At 42.5% G+C, this 14,888-nt stretch overlaps 1 protein-coding gene across 3 annotated transcripts in view; it reads right to left on the bottom strand.

Moving 5' to 3' along the window:
• RNF152 (ring finger protein 152) overlaps positions 1-14,656 on the bottom strand; it is a 55,818-nt gene extending 41,162 nt beyond the window's left edge. The window contains exons 1-2 of one of the 3 annotated variants that reach the window (XM_073550195.1): positions 14,326-14,656; positions 1,174-1,294 (exon numbers count right to left, since the gene is read on the bottom strand). The gene's annotated coding sequence lies outside the window, so the exon portion shown is untranslated. Of the gene's footprint in view, positions 1-1,173; positions 1,295-13,737; positions 13,865-14,325 lie in introns of those variants that run through there. The other 2 variants (XM_073550193.1, XM_073550194.1) reach the window with 2 other exon arrangements.
• Between the last annotated feature and the right edge of the window lie 232 nt (positions 14,657-14,888).

Below are 14,888 nucleotides of genomic sequence, written 5' to 3'. Positions count from 1 at the left end.
TAGTGTAATAGCATGGCTTTTTTCCGGGTATCATCAGAGACATTCATGGCTTGCAGAAATATCTCGAATCGCTTTAGCCATTTATCCCAAGATACTGCCAGGTTTGCTTGGGACTGATGCACATCAAAAGCAGGAAATGCGGGTAGACAAGCCATAGTGAGTGCTGATAGCCTTGTAGACTGTTCGTGGGACTGAAATACCTGTGGCTGATAAATGAACGCTTCCTCGTCGCCAGTTGTAGTGTCGTGATGTCGGCGATAAAGAATTCAGAGACGTAACACTGATGTGCTGGTGCTTGGCTGCTAGGCCGTGCTTTTTTTTTATTCCTTACTTCCTCCTTCCTCTTCACGTCCCTGCCCCCGACTCCTCCTCTCCCCTACATCACTGTTACTAGGCAAAGAATGCAAACAAGGGCAACAGCCTACAAACAACAGATGTGACAACATCACAGGCATGTTGCGGATTCTTCCGCTATGCGATTCCGCAGCGGAAAACTCCACAGCATTAGCACAGCATTGCGGAATCCCATTGGATTGCATTGGATGCGTTTTTTTGCGTTTTTTGCAGCGATTCTGCAGTGGAAAAACGCAAAAAAATGCAACATGTGCACACAGCCTAAATAGTATGGTTATCTAATACTAATCCAACTTGTGTATCATCTGTGTGGTCCAACTATAATATTTCAAAGTTTTCCAAAGTTTTTTTTCTAAAGCATTTTATAAATTTGTATAAACTAAATTCCATGGAAAGCACCTAGTTGTTCCCATCTTTCTAGGAAAAGATCATTTAAATTATTCTACTTATTTTTTTGGACTGCAAGCTGCTGAAAAACTGGTTCTGCTTGATATGACAAAATCAGATCTGAACAAATACATTTTGCAACAGGATAAAAAGCAAAGAAATCTGAATATTACTGTGAACCAAAATAGTTTTTAATAACCCACATTTGTTAGCTCCTTCCATCCACAGATCATGCAAGCGAGCACAAATGAATACATACTGTATTTATGGTCTGCGGACCTGCCGTCCTAAAAATATATACACTCTAAATATGCTTGGAATGCTACAGGAAATTCTTCAGCACATGGATATTTGAAAACACGTAAATTTGGCCAACAGCATTCGGATTTCTGTAAGGCTCTACATAGACTGAGTCCGAGCCCTGAAACATACCGTATATGATGGGACAAGCTATCAGCACACACTTGAAGCATATCCAAAGGGGTCCACATGGTCAAAAGTGTCATTCTGGCTTCAATTACACCGATCTCCTTTTCTTTTTTTCTTTTTTTTACTGTAAAGGAACGTAAAGTAGATTGCACTTTCCTACAAAGTGGGTGTCTACAAAAATATATACCAGACTGTATACTTTGTTTTTGCTTTTACAATTGAAGCAAAAAGGGGCAACATACACCTGCACAGTGCAATAAGTAGGGGTATTACAACTTTTGTATAACACCATGTTCACAGTCTTTGCCCCCATGTTCATTCTTCATAGGCTCTGTCGGTGATTTTGTCTGAATTCCCACAAAATGGAATTCTGGCATTTGCGCTGACAGGGCCATTGATTATAAAGATGCTGAGGGACTCACACTGGGCTCTGGGGTGCATGATTTTCTGCAGTATATGTTAAATTTGTACCTACATTCCTGCGAAATAACTATTCTAATATGCAAATGGGGGTGCTCTGTGCACCTTTGGAGTAGCTAAAGGATTTTTTGCACCATTCTACTTACTTTAGATTTCCACCATTCATTCTATGTTGCTTGATAGCGTTGTCAGAAGAACACAAACCTGCATTATGTACGCACTGCCCCTGTGCAGGAGAAAGCACACACATCACTCTCTCTTCACTGAGGTGATCACTCATCTCCCCTGCTATTGCTTCAATGCAGGAGCGAGTGCAAACTTCACACTCTCCTCGCTACTTGTATTCTTTGGGTACAGCTGTGTAATGCGAATGTCAGCAGAGAGGAGAGAGTGATGCGTGTGTTCTCTTTTGCACAGTTATAATGTGCACATTTTGTAGGTTTATCTTCAGACAGTGCTAATTATGAACTTGGAAGAAGCGACGATAATCTAAATACGGTAAGTGGTTCTCTGTTTATCTACACTATAAGTGCACTAAGCATCCTCATTTGCATATTACAATAAAAAAAAATTGGGGGGGGAGGGGGTCCAACAGAGGAAAAGATCTAAAGAAAACATTTTTTTTATAGCCGCTCCATCTCCGACAAAGCTGTGTGGTTAGTTTCAATCATCATCATCATCATAATAAAAAAAAAGTTAGTAATTCTGAAAGTTTTTCACTGATTACTGAGGTTTTTTTAGACTCGTATTTCCTTCCAGGAACATTCTTCATCAAGGCTCCTTGTTATCAAAGGTGTATTACTATGGCATGTAGCACCTCATTTATACACAGCAGCAGATAACACACGCACCATATATAATAATTGATGTTAATGCTGACTCCGCTTTCCCTCTCCTTACAATGAACTTTGCATAAGCTCATTATCATGTCAGGTACCAGATACTTCGACCCTATGTTTTGTATTGAGGGTATTGGTTATGTACATGTGTTGTCTCTTGAAACAACAGGAAGCATGAATCAAAAAATGCGCCAGTGACCAGTGTAAAAATTGCAAGATTTCTATTTGTAAATTTTGTGATTGTGATATGTAAAAAAAAAACAGTGGCAAAAGTTTTATTAAAATATATTTAATTCTAATGATAGCTTCCCTTTAAGAGCCACAGATTGTCAGTTTACAGTGTGTACAGAAAGTATTCAAACCCCTTTACATTTTTCACTCTTTGTTTCATTGCAGCCATTTGGTAAATTCAAAAAAGTTCATTTTTTTTCTCATTAAGGAAAACTCTGTACCCCATCTTGACTGAAAAAAAACAGAAATGTAGAAATTTTTGCAAATTTATTAAAAAAGAAAAAATGAAATATCACATAAGTATTCAGACCCTTTGCTCAGACACTCATATTTAAGTCACATGTTGTCCATTTCCTTGTGATCCCCCTTGAGATGGTTCTACTTTATCACTGGAGTCCAGCTGTGTTTAATTAAACTGATAGGACTTGATTTGTAAAGGCACACACTTGTTTACATAAGACCTCACAGCTCACAGTGCATCAGACCAAATGAGAATCATGAGACCAAAGGAACGGGTCAAGGAGCTCAGAGACAAAATTGTGCCAAGGCACAGATCTGGCCAAGGTTACAAGAGAATTTCTGCAGTACTCAAGGTTCCTAAGACTACAGTGGCCTCCATAATCCTTAAACGGAAGAAGTTTGGGACCACCAGAAGTTTTCCTAGACCTGGCCATACAGCCAAACTGAGCAATCGTGGGAGAAGAGCCTTGGATAGAGAGATAAAGAACCCCAAGATCACTGTGGCTGAGCTCCACAGATGCAGTAGGGAGATAGGAGAAAGTTCCACAAAGTCAACTATCATTGCAGCCCTCCACCAGTTGGGCCTTTATGGCAGAGTGGCCCGACGGAAGCCTCTCCTCAGTGCCAGACATATGAAAGCCCACATAGAGTTTGCTAAAAAATAAATGAAGGACTCCCAGACTATGAGAAATAAGATTCTCTGGTCTGATGAGATGAACATAGAACTTTTTGGTGATAATTCTAAGCGGTATGTGTGATGAAAACCAGGCACTGCTCATCACCTGCCCAATACAATCCCAACAGTGAAACATGGTTTTGGCAGCATCAAGCTATGGGCGTGTTATTCAGCTGCAGGGACAGGACGCTGGTTGCAACTGGAGAAAACATGAATGCGGCCAAGTACAGAGATATCCTGGATGAAATCCTCTTCCAGAGTCCTCTGGACCTCAGACTTGGCCGAAGGTTCACCTTCCAACAAGACAATGACCCTAAGAACACAGCTAAAATAACAAAGGAGTGGCTTCATTACATCTCTGTGACCATTCTTGACTGGTCCAGCCAGAGCCCTCACCTAAATCCAGTTGATCATCTCTGGAGAGACTTGAAAATGGCTGTCCACCAACGTTCACCATCCAATCTGATGGAACTGGAGAGGATCTGCAGGGAAGAATGGCAGAGGATCCCTAAATCCAGGTGTGAAAAACATGTTGCATCATTCCCAAGAAGACTCATGGCTGTATTAGCTCAAAAGGGTGCTTCTACTCAATGCTGAGCAAAGGGTCTGAAAACTTATGACCATGTGATATTTCAGCTTTTTTTTTTAATAAGTTTGCAAAAATGTATACATTTCTGTTTTTTTTCAGGCAAGATGGGTTGCAAAGTGTACATGAATAAGAAAAAAATTAAATTTTTTTAATTTACCAAATGATTGCAATGAAACAAAGAGTGAAAAATTTAAAGGGGTCTGAATACTTTCCGTACCCACTGTATGCTGCAGGTGGGAATTTTACCCTTTGCAAAGCGCGACGTGTGTGACTCCCCCATTCCTTCTTTGAACTGATATCTGCAGTGAAAAATGCCACTGTCCGAACATAGCCAACACTACATATTCCTTGCAGCCATTATCCCCAGCAAATTTCAGCTTTGGCTGGAGGTAAGAGGAGCAAGATTGGAAATCAGTAGATTTCCAGATTTCAAAATGGACTGTCTCTAGTGGGACAACCCCTCTAAGGGGCATTTCTAGATGCCAGAGACATAGCTAAACTAGTAAAGCTAGTTGTATTTGAAGTACATGGATCATGGAGTGTTAGAGGATTTATGCAAAGACACAAATATTCTAAATTTCATGAAGCAAGCTCAGAGCCATTCCAGTTAGAGTTTTAGCACTGGAGTACCGGAGCTTCAAGTTGCACCTCTGCTTCTAAGAAAATATCACAGTAGACTAAACAGAAGGATTAAGCAATGCGAAAATTCTTCAAACCATGATGTATTATTTATGACAGTAAAACAAAGAGATGAAACACTTTGAGGAAGTATATCTTGACAGATAAAGTATATCTTTGAAGATATGGCATCAGGACACACAATTTTCCCTCTGCATTACCTTCCTCTCATCAAGAACAGCAGAGTGTACTGCACCATCATTTCTTTGAAGAAAGCAAGCATCTTTATGTAGCTCCTTCTCTCCTTTATTCATATTGTATAAAAATTGTCGAAAAGTACTGTAACTAAAAAAAAAACTAAGTGCTGACAAGGCAAAAAAATTATTTCACTTATCCTGCACCAACATCACATCAATCTGGATTTATATATTTGTGTAGATTACCATTTAGAGGCATACATGTTTATAATAATGCCCTAAAACAAAACTCAGTATGGGCCTTTTTTAATGTTCAGAATGTTATTTAAAGGGAAAGTGTCAGAAGGATTTTGTTATGTCTGATGTAGGGGTGGAGACACTGATCCCAGCGATATGTCACTTGCTGGTCTGCATTCTATCATGTTGATGCAGCCACTGTTTTCTGTGCTGCAGATCTAGCAGTGCTGAGCTTTGTATAACCCCGCCCATACTACTGATTGGCAGCTTTCTGTGTACACTGTAAAAAGGAGCTAATCATTGGTGGGGCGGAGTTATGAAGAGCAGGTGACGAGGAGGCACAAGACATCTAGTCCTGGAATGATAATCTCCTGCTAATAACACAGATTATATTGAAACAGTCCATTAAGTGACAAATTGCTGAATTCAGGCTCTCACCCACTACATCATGCTGCTCTCAGATTACATATTAAAACATGCTGATAGATTCCCTTTAAAAATCAGAGGTTACTCACCTCAGACAGTTAATGGTTACTCCTTGTTCCTGTGCCAGGACAAGATTTCTGCAGCAAGAAGTGGAAACCAGCAGAGGTTTGCTGGTGTAGGAACATTGACAAATTGTTGCGATACATATTATTCTGTTAAAAAAAAAGTTCCAAAAATGGAAAACCCTATTATGATCATCTGAATTTTTTCCTTTAGATCTAAAAGAGGACAGTTCTGTTGATACTGTTGGAAAATGCTAGTATTCCCATAACTGAGCGGCGAACAACAGATTCTTCAAAAGAGCCCACACCCTATTGATGAATCTGGGTTTGGCTAAAAACACTGCTCTGCACCTTTTCTAATACATTTCTAAATAGAACAAAGTCTAGAACTCTAGTGCCATCTATAGGAAGTAGCAATCCTAGAAGCCAATGCAGAACACTTTAACGAGCCTAGTCACATGAATCTCAATTTGCAAACACTGTGTTTCGGAGTACTGCCCCTCGTCAGTGCAAAGTGTGAGATCTGGTTTGGCTGTGTGACAAGGCTCGTTAAAGGATCAACATTGACTTCTAAGATTGCTACTTCCTATAGGTGGCACTGGAGTTTTTGCTTTATAAATATGAAAGTAATTTGGAATATCATAATGTTCATACATGAGACAACTGGCATTTATACACTGATAAACCTCGGTTATATAGGTCCCATTTCCTATTATCCGGCACATGATAAAACGGGCTGAATTCTGCCACCACTAGACGGAGCACAGTGCACTTGGATTTCAATTGAACTCAGTGGAAGCAGAAATATTTCTATGTACTGAGCCTTGGTGAAGGCTGCAGGAAAATGCTAGGGTTATATATGTCAGAAGGCAGGAGAAAGTTCAGTATCGAACCCCCTCTACCCACTTCTCAAGATGGTGTAATGTTTACAGTAAGTCTGCCATTGTATACCTTAGGCTGGTTTCAGATTTGCGCTTTTTACATGCAGCGCACGGCGCCACTAAGCCCCGCCCCATCCGGTCATCGCTTCCTACTATCGCACACGGCTGCATGCGATCTGCGCACCCTATCTTTAGCATAGGGTGCGCAGACCGTGCGCTGGCCGTGCGCTAGTAGGATTTTGGTGTGCGCAAATCTGAAACCAGCCTTAAACTTTCAAAGGGTGGTTGACTACAGAACAACTGCTTCTTAAATGGTAAACTGGTCTCAAAATGTAAAAAATAAATAATACATACCCACCTCCTGGACCATCATCTCCATTCCAGCCATCTCTGTGCTGTGAGTGCTGCAGACAATCAGAGGTAGTGGATGGGCTGGAGCCTTTACAGTTCTGTCTGACTGCTATGTTCCATGAGAACTGCCAAAATATCATTTGACTGCCCAGAGACACAGCACAGGACCTGGCGATGAGCATGTGCTTTTTTATTTCAGTGAGGCATTTTGGTGTTCTCCAGTGGTAGACAACCCCCTAAACTCAAAGGTCGCATTAGTTTCAGTATTATATGAGGAACATGGATGTAATGGTCCAAGAACTGATTGTCAGAATTTGTGTCACAATTTCTTTTAAATCCTTGCAATCCCATGTGGACCATTGGGTACGCAGGACATGCGGATGTATGCAGATGAGTCGTTTTGACGCGCCCACCGTCTGTGTAAAACACAACTTGTTGCGTTCCCGTGCGTTCGGTGGGCACATCAAAACAATGCATCTGCATACATCAGCATGTCCTGCATACCCAATGTTAAAGCTAGGTAGGCAGGATGCATGCAGAAGCAGGCGGACCTCAACGGAAGAAGTGTGGAAGTGGGTGGAGCTTCATGGAGGAAGTATGCAGCCCTCCGCAAAGCCCTGGTACGCTAATGTGAACCTAGCCTTACTGGGCAAACAGCTGAATACTGCCCCTGGGGTCTGGACTGGGCCCCCCTCCTCAACGGGGCCCATACGCCAGTAAGGGCAGTAATGCCCTGATGGCAACCATGAATACCATAGAGCTATGCTAGTTTTTATAGCAGAAGAACAAAAGGATCTGGCATTCGAATTTAAACTTCCCAATGATGGTCTTATGGGAAGAGTTGGGAGTCCCCCATAAAAATTAGATTAGATTGTTGGCAGGTTTGGCTGAATTGAAATGGCTATGGGGCCTTAGAGGCGTTTTTCATTATTTTGATAACCTATCTTTAAAATAGGTCATCAATATTAGTTTGGTGAGGATCCAATACCCAGCATCCCCACAGACCACATGATATCAGCTCTGGCAGAGAGCACTCCAGCTCCGTGAAACAGTTTAGAGGCCACAGCTGGTACAGCAGATCAGGTTCTGTTCAAATAGAAGCTGGTTTGGGAGCACAGCAAGGGTCAAACTACCCAGAATCTTAACCCATGCAACCAAATTCTTTTACACAGTAGAAACTTTGGAAATCAAAATTCTGAAAAAAATCCTGAACAGTTTCTAAAATGAGCTTAACCAATGCTCTTTTTCATGTATATTATGGGGCGTTATTCATTTTTATAGTTTTCTGAATAAATGGAGATCTTTCTATATTGTTGGTAAAGAATGCTTAAGCAAATTACCACGTCTCCTACACAATTACCTGTGAGTGCAGTAAAGTCACGAGCAAAACAAGTCATTAAATTGCAGAGAACAAATGGGTCATTATGGAATCTACAGAAGATAAAGTCTCTGTAGTATCATATAGGATTTATTAACGCACGACTACATTGTTACTAAACAATCTAGATGGTTTCCGCTGAGATTGTGGCTATTACTTGTCTCATGACAATGCATGTCTGTCTATGTCATTTAGATATGAAGGGGAAAATACTGAATAGCGCATTACTTTTAGTTTTGTTCTCAAAGGTCATACACTATTTAACCAGTACAACTTGTTAAAGGGGACCTGTCACATTCAATATGGTTCCCTATTGGAGGGCAGCATTTTATAGACCTTGAAGACCTGAGAAGATTAATGCATAGTATTTTGGGCGCTGTAGAGTAAAAGTCCTCTTTCTTTCTGAAGAGGAAATTTGCATATTATTTTCCCAGAGGAGCATTGCACGGCGAATAAGTCTCCTTACCTTGACAAGCCACAGCTGGCATGTCACTCTCCGCAAGGAGAAACCTTACTTCTTAGACCCTAGTATTTTGGGGAGAGATACAATACTAGAATAGTTATGATTTCACTGCATTTATGCAGGAAGAGCTCCGCCCACCTCATCCCATCCCTCTCACCGGTGATTGACAGGCTGCTGTGTATCTGCATCTATACATGAAGCCCCTTAAGGATTACTGAAAGGGGAACAGAAGGCAGGGGAGCACAACCTTCAAAAATACAGAAAACTGTCTGAAGACTACTGATCCTCTAAACTACTGAATTTTGAAGTTACTATTCTGTCTTTTCTAAGATTTAAAGTGCACCTGTCAGCAGTTTTGGCCACTATAAGATGCGGCTGCTGCCTTTCAGGGCTTTTCTACAGCATTCTATAATGTTTACTCACCCGGGGGGGGGGCGTTCCGATGGGTGTCACAGGTCCAGGTTCGGAGTCTCCCATCTTCTTGCGATGCCGTCCTCCTACTTGCTTCATCGTTCCCCGTCATTGCGCTTCTGCGCAGGCATACTTCTTTGCCCTGTTGAGGGCAGAGTAAAGTACTGCAGTGCGCAGGCGTTGGGCCTCTCTGACCTTTCCCGCCACCTGTGCACTGCAGTACTTTGCCCTGCCCTCAACAAGACAGAGAAGTACGCCTGCGCAGGAGCGCGATGCTGGAGAGCCATGAAGGAAGCAGGAGGGCGGCATTGCAAAGAAGATGGGAGGTGCCGGACCCAGACCTGCGACACCCATTGGACCGGACCGCATCGGATCGCCCCCCGGGTGAGTATAATAAGTTATTTTTCTTATCTTTCGGGTCGGACCAGGGGCTTATGTACAGCATTATATAATGCTGTAGATAAACCCTGAAATGCGGTGGCCACATCTTAAGCCCCCGTTACACACTGCGATATCGCTAGCAATATCGCTGTAAAGTCACCGATTTTGTGACGTTGCAGCAATATTGCTAGCGATATCGCTGTGTCTGATACTTATCTCCGACCGGCTCCCCCGCTGGTTATCGCTGATCGCGCGAGAAGCTCCTGGACCATTCCTCGTCGGCCACTTCCTGCGGCGCCGACGAGCGACGCGTGGAGCCGGGCGGGAGGACGCAGGATCGCCATGTCTGACTGGTAAGTAGCGATCCCCGTCCCCAGCGATGTCGCTGGTGAGATATGCCTGTGTGGCAGCTCACTAGCGACCACCTAGCGATGCACCAGCGATCCTGACTGCGTCATATCGCTAGTCGGGATCGCTGGTGCATCGCTAGGTGTAACGGTACCCTTATAGCGGCCAAACAGGTGGCAGGTTCCCTTTAAAGATATTACCTCTCTAAATATTTTATCACATACCCACAGAAAAATTAACAAATGTATGACCCTGGGAAGCTCACCAATCCTGAGAATGGGGGTCCTCTAGTCTCTTGTGTGAATGGAGTGGGACTGCATGAGTGTTACTACAACTCCATTCACTTCTATGGGACTGAGGGAAGGACTATGTCCATCAGTCCTATAGAAGTGTACAAGACAGTCCTCTCCGCCCACACCCGCCCATCAGAGGATTGCTTAACCTCCTAGCAGTTTGCCCACCTGTGATCATGTATCTAGCACTAATCCTAAGGATAGGTAATAAAGGGTTTTTCCATACAAACTTATTAATATAGAATGTTAGTTGGGACATTTTTTTCTCTTGAATGCATGTATTTGGGGCTGAAAAGATTTTTTGCCATTGGTGCTTGATTAAAAATGTTGCACCAATTGACTTTTACAGGCTTTTTGTCTTACTGCACATTCAAATTTGATGTGGGAATAAATCATTTGAGAGGAGATCAGGAAAAGACAGATAAAGAGTTACAAAATCTCTCATCATTTAGTCTGTTTCAGTTAATTCACTCTACAACCAGCAGTAGACTGTGCAACACATTGGATATATGGGGGAAACCATGCAAATGTTTTAATGAACCTCTGTAGCAAAAATGCTTCTAGCACCTAATACATGCATTTAAATATAAAAAAAAAACTCAATATGGACCAGAAATGTGTGGGAATTAATTAGGAGGTTAAGAGGCTGGGACATTTTTTCCTATAATTTATCACAAGATCTAATAAAAGTTTACAATCTCTGAGAAAAAAATTGTTGTTGAAGAAATCATATATGATGACCAAAAAATTGTCATGGTTTCACACTACCGTTTTTTAGCGCAGCGCATCGTGCGCGTCCATGCGCATGCGCCATGCTCGCCTATGTTTAACATGGGGGCGCACGGTCTAGCGTTTGCACGCATTTGTATGCGTTTTCGTGCGCATGTGTTTTTTTGTAGTGTGCGCCTAGGCGCGCCGGACGCAACCTGTTGCATTTTTGGTCCGTCCAACCTGTGTCAAAAAAACCGCATGCGCACGGAATGAGCAAAAAATCAAATTACAGTCTATGGGAGCGCAGATGTGCGCATGAACATGCGGACGCCTGCGTTTAAAATCGCATGCGTTTTAAGAGTTAACATGGCTAAAAACTGGTTAAACGCATGCACCTAAAAAAAAGCAAATGCATGCAAAACGCATGATGCGTTTTTTTGCATGCGTTTCTATTGCGCATGAAGCACTGCGCTAAAAAACACTAATGTGAAACTAGCCTAAAGAGAATCCATCAGCAGGTTTTTGCTATATAATCTGAGAGCAGTTTGCAATAGGGGCTGAGACACGGATTTCAGTGATGTGTCACTTATTAGGCTGTGTCCTGTTGTTTCAATGTTTCAATAAAATGAGCAGGAGGTTATCACTGCCGGACTGATTCCCGCGTGTTCTTGGTCCAACTTCGCCCCCAGCACTGATTAGCAGATCACTGCCAATAGACAATGTACACAGAAATCTGTGGAGTGGGTGGGGGCAGCTTTCTGACCTCTGCTAGATCTAAACACTTGTAGCACTACTGCAGCACCCCATAAACTAAGTGATACATCATTGGAATCAGGGTCTCTGTCCTTATATTATGATGCTCTCGGATTTGGCAGCAAAAACCTGGTGACAGATTCCCTTTAAATCTTCATGTAAACAGGTATCTGCTGTACATTAGCAGATGATACAGGAGGACAATGACAAGAAATATTAAAATTACAAAGTAGGACCTTTGCTTATCCGCCAAGACTCTGTTGTCCACATTGCCTATACTTGTCTATATTTCCCCTTTTCACATGTAAAGCGCCATGGAATAAATGGCGCTATACAAATGCACAATAATAATAATGACACAGGATGCTGATATTCCGCTTCCTCTCTCGACTACATGTAAGACCCTACTCTTGACCTCCAACCTCTTGATCGGCGTCTGCTCTTCTCGGAGTCAAAACACCTTGCACAATGCACATTAGAAATAAAGAAGCCATCACTGTCATCTCATCCAAGTTGTAATGTGTTTCTTGGATCAGTGGTGCTGATCATTTAGAGTGACACCATGGAGAAAGCAGCTATAAATGTCTGACAACAGAGGTCTGTAACGGACATCACAATTGCTACATCAGGAAATGTACTAGGCCTATAAATCGCTACTATATTAACCAGAATGCCAATTAAGTATAATAATGAGAATAGTAATAATAATAAATAAATAATCGCTATCGGGCCAACAAGCACACCATTACAAGCCTGTTACAAAGCTTTGAATAAACCAAACTGCACACACTATGTATTTATCCTATACCGACACACCCCGGTCCTTGCTACACTTTTATACCCTGTGTATCTGCTATTGCTGGGACTTGTTTTATTAATCTGTGTTGACATATAGCCATTTTCCCCCGGTCAAAAGCCAATATGCAGACGGCATCAACTTAGCAGCAGGAAAAGAAGACTGCAAGTGAACGTTTCACCTAAAAAAAAAAAAGAAAGTGTGCACATTGTATAGGGTAGTACATGACTATATCCTGCCCTAGAGAAGTCTTCTTTACCACCACTTTCTCTAGTGTAAGCGTAGTTCCATTTTTTTCTCTTGTTAGAGCTTTAACTGAGTAAACGTATATATATATATATATATATATATATATGCTCACGTAAACATTTCAAAAATGGTCCAAGACATGAGATGGATACATACATTATGAATGCCATTACAGCCAATTTTGCTAATTATTTGAACATTTGACAGCAGCAAATAAAATATATCGGTTAATCACCCCCTCTGATAAACCAAATACTTAATGATCAACTAGAATGGTAAAGCTGATACATGAAAAGGTAACTCCATATAGTCAAATGATGAAAAGAGTTAAATCTTGCACATATTAACGATGCACACACACATTTGTACTTTGTATGTACTAAACCAAAGGGGTTACCCTATTAAGAAACACAGAAAAGTCCGGTCCATGTCCTGCGTTTGTATGTAGATCGTATACGGCCATTGCCACCCAAAGCCATAATGAACCAATCGAGTTATTGTTAATCAGAATATATGTTACAGAAGAACATGTTCGGTGGTCCACCTGTACCAGCTAGAACTAGTTTACGCCAAACTGACATCATAGCCTACGCTCAAGCTACCAACAGTATGGTGTGGTGTATTAGGGGAGTCCACACATATGGGAATTGTGATGCATTTGCTAGAAAGTGCCTATCAGTTTACATGCAAGTACTAAATGCAGAACATCTCACTGGCAGCAGCAGGCAAATATATATATACTGGATTCATTAGTCCACATTCCCAGACACATTCTTACAGTGTGACATCAGGCGGAGTGCTGTCCCCTGTGGATTTGGCTGTACATCCACCCCAATATATCCAACCAGTCCCATATGTCCGCCCAGCTCCTATACAGAATCTCCAGGGAAGATCCATGAGCAGGTCCCCTTTGTTTCTGCACAGAGGCTGGAATGCTGCAGCAGCACACCATGTATCTGTCCCACAGAGAGTCTGCTGTGTCTGCCATGCTCCCCAGTGATCACCAGTGGACATTACCTGGACCTTCCTGTGGTCTGATGCCCCACAGCTCCTGCAGAATGCCATCAGCTGCCTGTGCTCAGTGTTCTGCAGGCACAAGTAGGAAGCAGCACAGGGCTTTGTTCTGCCAGCACTGAATCATAGACAGGCAGCAAACCCAATCATAACAGCCTTTTACTGGTGACAAAGTAAATCAGTGCTGAGCTCTAACATAGCGTGGCTGCCACCCATCTCAGATTGGCATGGTATGGATGGATAATAAACACATAGACGCACATTCACACTGGCTACATGTTGTTTATACACAGCTCCCTGCTACATGGCATGCTGCAACACACAACAACATTGTATCCATTCATGACAATGCAGCAGAGTCAGCCTCAGCAAAGGACTCTGCTATCTACACAGCATGCAAGGGGGCATGGAATACCCTACAAGCTATGCCCATAATATGAGCACTCTTGAGCTGTCACCCAGGATGGTGAGGACATCCAGGAGCCTGGACTGAATCACTGCCAATCACTACATATAAAGAAGCCAGACAGACCTCAGCTACCAGCAGTCTCACTGGCAGTGCCAGCAAGCCACATAGGTTGAGCCACTCACCTGGTGCTGGGAAGCCTGGTCCCTGTGATGAGCAGAGTCCTGGTCCCTGTGATGAGCAGAGTCCTGGTCCCAGCACTGCGTTATATTGTGTCTGGGCTGCTCCCTTCTTGTCACGCTGCTGAGTAGGGAGAGGAAGGGGAGTTTCTAATGTCTCTGCCTGTTACAGAGGAGTCAGAGAAAGTAGTTACACTTCCCACTCTCCCTTCACCTACACAAAGTAGCCCTAACATCCACTGTGCCCAGTGACCTGCTGGGAACCTCACTATTCTATTAGTGGTTTCATGTTTCTGTGTTTTGTAACAAAGCAAATGGGTGGAATTGGTCTGAGTGAAGCACCGCACCCCTACAAGGGGCAGTAACATATGGTTCTTGTTAGAGGACCTAAAACTGCAATGTCTAACTAACTGCCGGATAAATTGCCATTTAAAAAGTTGGTAGCAATTTATAGAATGCGTAATTAGCAATTCCTCCAAGCATGCAGCATAATGAGCACGTTATTGTGAATCATTGAACGCTAGTTGGAAGGGACCTCCAGGGTCATCATGTCCAACCCCCTGCTCACT

This window comes from Dendrobates tinctorius, unplaced genomic scaffold (genome assembly GCF_039654945.1).
Source record: "Dendrobates tinctorius isolate UK_male_01 unplaced genomic scaffold, ASM3965494v1 ptg000163l, whole genome shotgun sequence".
Classification (NCBI taxonomy): Eukaryota; Metazoa; Chordata; class Amphibia; order Anura; family Dendrobatidae; genus Dendrobates; species Dendrobates tinctorius.
The sequence above is the reverse complement of the archived record's forward strand: the minus strand, read 5'-3'. Positions and strand labels throughout refer to the sequence as shown.